Source organism: Lytechinus variegatus, chromosome 3, assembly GCF_018143015.1.
Source record: "Lytechinus variegatus isolate NC3 chromosome 3, Lvar_3.0, whole genome shotgun sequence".
Classification (NCBI taxonomy): Eukaryota; Metazoa; Echinodermata; class Echinoidea; order Temnopleuroida; family Toxopneustidae; genus Lytechinus; species Lytechinus variegatus.
Genome location: NC_054742.1, coordinates 13776446 through 13782920, shown reverse-complemented (window position 1 = coordinate 13782920; position 6475 = coordinate 13776446). Strand labels below are relative to the sequence as shown.

The following is a 6475-nucleotide window of genomic DNA, read 5'->3' as shown; positions in this document are numbered from 1 at the left end:
ACACTGTGGCAACACTGTTTGTTACCCAATCGTGTGGGTAATTGTGTGGTTGAATGTGTGATCTTTAGTCCCACACTGTGACAACAGGGTTAACACGTGGTTAACGCGCAAATACAACGGTCAACTATGTGAACAACTGGAAAACAATATACACACATGGTTTACACATAGTTCAATTCATACCACACTGTGGTATATGTGTGTCACTCTGTGTTTTGAATGCCAACCATGTGGGTTATTATGTGGTTAACTATGTGATCTGAAGTCCCACACTGTGACAACATAGTGACCACATGGTTAACACACAGTTTACGCATAGTCAATTATGTGAACACACTGTGGCAACAATGTTTGTTTATATCGCGACCAGTTACCATGGGTTCGCTATCGCTTACAACGACTTTGAGTGCTCATTGGGAACCAAGCTTTTTATCGTGCAGCACCATGAAAATCACTGTTGCAGGCTATGGCAAACTGTTAAAGGGACTAAATGTTTGCCGGCTGGTCTTGCACGACCGAGGTGATAAACAAAATCCATATTTGACAAGTCGCAATCAGTTCAATGCCATAAAATCGAACAACCAGTGATGTGACCTCTATGATCATACGCAGTGCGAATCGAGAATTATCCAATGATTGGGGGGGGGGGGAGGAGTGCATACGTTTACACAAAATAAACGTTTCAAGTGCTTTTCCTTAATTTCATGAACTAGAATAAATTAACATCTTATCAAATAAGCAGGAAGCGCACCCTGATTTTCAAAGTTATTAATTGGGACATTCAGAACACTGTTAATGAAATTAATATTGTCCCACGAAACAAAAATAATAATAATACTGGCCTGAAAATAAAGCCATTTATATCTGTGGGTATATACTATTGATATGCATTGGTTGATATATATATACATACAAGAGACATACATTCATACACGAGATCTGAACGATACAAACAAACAAGCAAACACTCTAAAAATATTTAATATTGGGTAAAAAGAGAACACCAGTCTTTATGAGATGTGATCTGAAGATCAAACTACCAGTCTACATAAGATGTGTCCTGATGATCAAACGACTAGTCTCTATAAGATGTGTCCTGATGATCAAACAACCAGTCCATATAAGATGTGTCGCGATGATCAAACAACCAGTCTATATAAGATGTGTCCTGATAATCAAACCATTAGTCTATAAAAGATGTGTCCTGATGATCAAACTACCAGTCTATGTAAGATGTGTCCTGGTGATCAAACAACCAGTCTATATAAGATGTGTCCTAATGATCAAACAACCAGTCTATATAAGATGTGTCCTAATGATCAAACAACCAGTCTATATAAGATGTGTCCTGATGATCAAACAACCAGTCTATATAAGATGTGTCCTGGTGATCAAACAACCAGTCTGTATAAGATGTGTCCTGATGATCAAACTATTAGTCTGTATAAGATGTGTCCTGGTGATCAAACAACCAGTCTGTATGAGATGTGTCCTGATGATCAAACTATTAGTCTGTATAAGATGTGTCCTGATGATCAAATAACCAGTCCATATAAGATGTGTCGCGATGATCAAACAACCAGTCTATATAAGATGTGTCGCGATGATCAAACAACCAGTCTATATAAGATGTGTCCTGATAATCAAACCATTAGTCTATATAAGATGCGTCCTGATGATCAAACCATTAGTCTGTATAAGATGTGCCCTGATGATCAAACAACCAGTCTATATAAGATGTGTCCTGATGATCAAACTACTAGTCTATGTAAGATGTGTCCTGGTAATCAAACAACCAGTCTATATAAGATGTGTCCTTATGATCAAGCTACCAGTCTGTATAAAAATTGTCCTGATGATCAAACTATTAGTCTATGTAAGATGTGTCCTGGTGATCAATCTACCAGTCTTTACAAGATGTGTCCTAATGATCAAACAACCAGTCTATATAAGATGTGTCCTGATAATCAAACCATTAGTCTGTATAAGATGTATCCTGATGATCAAACTACCAGTCTATGTAAGATGTGTCCTGGTGATCAAACTACCAGTCTATATAAGATGTGTCCTGATGATCAAACTATTAGTCTGTATAAGATGTTTCCTAATGATCAAACTACCTGTCTGTATAAGATGTGTCCTGATGATCAAACCATTAGTCTGTATAAGATGTGTCCTGATGATCAAACTACCAGTCTATATAAGATGTGTCCTGATGATCAAACTACCAGTCTATATAAGATGTGTCCTGATGATCAAACTACCAGTCTGTAAACGATATAAGATGTATCCTGATGATTAAGCTACCAGTCTATATAAGATGTATCCTGATGATCAAACTACCAGTCTGTATAAGATGTGTCCTGATGATCAAACTACCAGTCTATATAAGATGTGTCCTGATGATCAAGCTACCAGTCTGTATAAGATGTTTCCTAATGATCAAACGACCAGTCTATATAAGATGTGTCCTGATGATCAAACTACCAGTCTGTATAAGATGTGTCCTGATGATCAAACAACCAGTCTATATAAGATGTGTACTGATGATCAAACGACCAGTCTATATAAGATGTGTCCTGATGATCAAACTACCAGTCTGTATAAGATGTGTCCTGATGATCAAACAACCAGTCTGTATAAGATGTGTACTGATGATCAAGCTACCAGTCTATATAAGATGTGTCCTGATGATCAAACTACCAGTCTGTATTCGATATAAGAGGTGTACTGATGATCAAACTACCAGTCTATATAAGATGTGTCCTAATGATCAAACTACCAGTCTATATAAGATGTGTCCTGATGATCAAACTACCAGTCTATATAAGATGTGTCCTGATGATCAAACTACCAGTCTGTATAAGATGTGTCATGATGATCAAACTACCAGTCTATATAAGATGTGTCCTGATGATCAAACTACCAGTCTATATAAGATGTGTCCTGATGATCAAGCTACCAGTATATGAAAGACGTGTCCTGATGATCAAACTACCAGTCTGTATAAGATGTGTCATGATGATCAAACAACCAGTCTATATATGATGTGTCCTGATGATGAAATAACCAGTCCATATAAGATGTGTCCTGATGATCAAACAACCAGTCTATATAAGATGTGTCGCGATGGTTATTCTACCAGTCTCTATGATAAAATGTAATGTTCATCAGGTTGATGTAAAGTTATGCATCGCTCATCCATTTCACATCGCCTTATAATAAATGTAAGCATCATTGAGTTTGCATAAATTCATTTCAACGTGTTTCATTTTTAATAGTTTTTTAGGCCAGGTAAACCAAAAAAAAAACATAAAAAAGGAAAAAAAAATCATGAAATAACAGCCTTTATGGTCTTGAGAGAATGACTTTTTATGTTACTAATATGGAGTTACATATATTCTCTGACTGTTCAGTTATTTTCGGTTTGATATAAGAGGTGTCCTGAAGATCAAACTACCAGTCTATATAAGATGTGTCCTGATGATCAAACTACCAGTCTGTATTCGATATAAGAGGTGTACTGATGATCAAACTACCAGTCTATATAAGATGTGTACTGATGATCAAACTACCAGTCTATATAAGATGTGTACTGATGATCAAACTACCAGTCTGTATTCGATATAAGAGGTGTACTGATGATCAAACTACCAGTCTATATAAGATATGTACTGATGATCAAACTACCAGTCTATATAAGATGTGTACTGATGATCAAACTACCAGTCTATATAAGATGTGTACTGATGATCAAACTACCAGTCTATATAAGATGTGTCCTGATGATCAAACTACCAGTCTATATAAGATGTGTACTGATGATCAAACTACCAGTCTATATAAGATGTGTCCTGATGATCAAACTATTAGTCTATATAAGATGTGTCCTGATGATCAAACTACCAGTCTATATAAGATGTGTACTGATGATCAAGCTACCAGTCTATATAAGATGTGTCCTGATGATCAAACTACCAGTCTGTATTCGATATAAGAGGTGTACTGATGATCAAACTACCAGTCTATATAAGATGTGTCCTGATGATCAAACTATTAGTCTGTATAAGATGTGTCCTGATGATCAAACTATTAGTCTGTATAAGATGTGTCCTGATGATCAAACTATTAGTCTGTATAAGATGTGTCCTGATGATCAAACTACCTGTCTATATAAGAGGTGTACTGATGATCAAACTACCAGTCTATATAAGATGTGTCCTGATGATCAAACTATTAGTCTGTATAAGATGTGTCCTGATGATCAAACTACCAGTCTATATAAGATGTGTCCTGATGATCAAACTACCAGTCTGTATTCGATATAAGAGGTGTACTGATGATCAAACTACCAGTCTATGTAAGATGTGTCCTGATGATCAAACTACCAGTCTATATAAGATGTGTCCTGATGATCAAACTACCTGTCTATATAAGATGTGTCCTGATGATCAAACTACCAGTCTATATAAGATGTGTCCTGATGATCAAACTACCAGTCTGTATTCGATATAAGAGGTGTACTGATGATCAAACTACCAGTCTATGTAAGATGTGTCCTGATAATCAAACTACCAGTCTATGTAAGATGTTTCCTAATGATCAAACAACCAGTCTGTATAAGATGTGCCCTGATGATCAAACAACCAGTCTATATAAGATGTGTCCTGATGATCAAACAACCAGTCTATATAAGATGTGTCGCGATGGTTATTCTACCAGTCTCTATGATAAAATGTCATGTACATCAGGTTGATGTAAAGTTATGCATCGCTCATCCATTTCACATCGCCTTATAATAAATGTAAGCATCATTGAGTTTGCATAAATTCATTTCAAAGTGTTTCATTTTATATAGTTTTTTAGGCCAGGTAAACCAAAAAAAAAAAACATAAAAAAGGAAAAAAAAAATCATGAAATAACAGCCTTTATGGTCTTGGTAGAATGGCTTTTTATGTTACTAATATGGAGTTACATATATTCTCTGACTGTTCAGTTTTTTTCGGTTTGATATTCTTGAATAAATTATTTCAACAAGGGTTGGCTAATTCATGAAATGGCTTCATACAAAAATAATAAACCATGATAGATATTAGCGTCCTAATAACAAATCTTTGGACCATTGAAATGAAGCTATATATTTTGTTAGAAAGATTAACGACTACAAATGAAAGACTTTAAAATCGGCATATTTTCTTACTCTATAATTGTCTTTTATTATTTGTTCAATCACAATTTATTTAAAAGGTACAAATGTGCATGGTCGTCAATGGGGGGGGGGTGGCAATTTTCATTCTTTCTTTCTTTCTCTCTCTCTTTCTTTCTTTCTTTCTCTCTTTTTCTCTTTCTTTCTTTCTCTCTTTTATATATATATATATATATATATATATATATAGCAAAATGCAAGGTGAATAAAGCAAAAAAATATATATACATGTACAACAGCCTTGGCGACTTGTCATTGTTAAAAACCCACCTACACCCGACAAAGGAAATTAAAAATTGGTATGCTGTCGAAAATCTGTTTATCTAACGGTAAGTCGATTCGTGATCGCCCTAGCCACTAACCCGTCTCTGTGGTCTAGTGGTTAAGGCACCAGCGTTCCAAGCTGGGGGCCCGGGTTCGATTCTCGGCAGAGACATTTTTTCGGTATCACCAATTTTTCAAAAAGGGCAGGTATAGCTCTGTGGAACCTTGATTTAAGCTACGCCTACCATTGTTCTCTTCATTTATTCCTTTCACATATTTAAATACAAGAGTTGCCAAGGCTGTTGTACATGTATAAGTTCTTCTATACATGTACTGTATCTGAGCAATAGCTTTTGTCCAGGAGGATATATATATATATTTATGTATATGTATATATATATATATATGTATATATATATATATATATATGTATATATATATAGAGAGAGAGAGAGAGAGAGAAAGAGAGAGGGGATAGACAGAATACAGTGAAATAGAGATATAGAGGGGAGTCATCAGTCTAGTCTGGTGTGATAGGGGCTTTATATGAAAGGAAGATGAGCGCGCCATTGCGGTCCAGGGATTCGAGCGGCCGAGGAAGAAAGGAATTGTGAAGAAAGGAAGACAAAAATTAGAGAGAATGGACAGGAGTGAATGAGACTATAAGGAAGGTGTGTGGGTGGAAAATTTTAAAACAAATCCAAATGACATGTAAAAAAAATCATCCGCGTTTCGCTCTCACATTGCATTAAGTTAGATAAGAATCTGCCCAAGAGGATAAAATTGGACTTAAAATATTTCGTTTTCAAGTCAATATGCACAAGTCATTCTGCTCGCTATTCGATTTTTCATTATTGTGGCCAGTGAAAAACGGTTCCTCTTCATGAGAATAAACAAATGCTGAATATCCAAAATTTCCATTTCGTGCAACGCTCGCAATATTTAATTAGCAAGATTCGTAGGCCTACCCTCTTCATTACCTTAAAATAATTTCCACTTTTATGG

At 35.6% G+C, this 6475-nt stretch overlaps 1 non-coding gene across 1 annotated transcript; it reads left to right on the top strand.

The window, feature by feature from the left end:
* The first annotated feature begins 5570 nt into the window (after positions 1-5570).
* On the top strand, positions 5571-5642 carry TRNAG-UCC. The gene has a single exon. It is a non-coding gene; the product is annotated as a tRNA-Gly (tRNA).
* Positions 5643-6475: the final 833 nt, after the last annotated feature.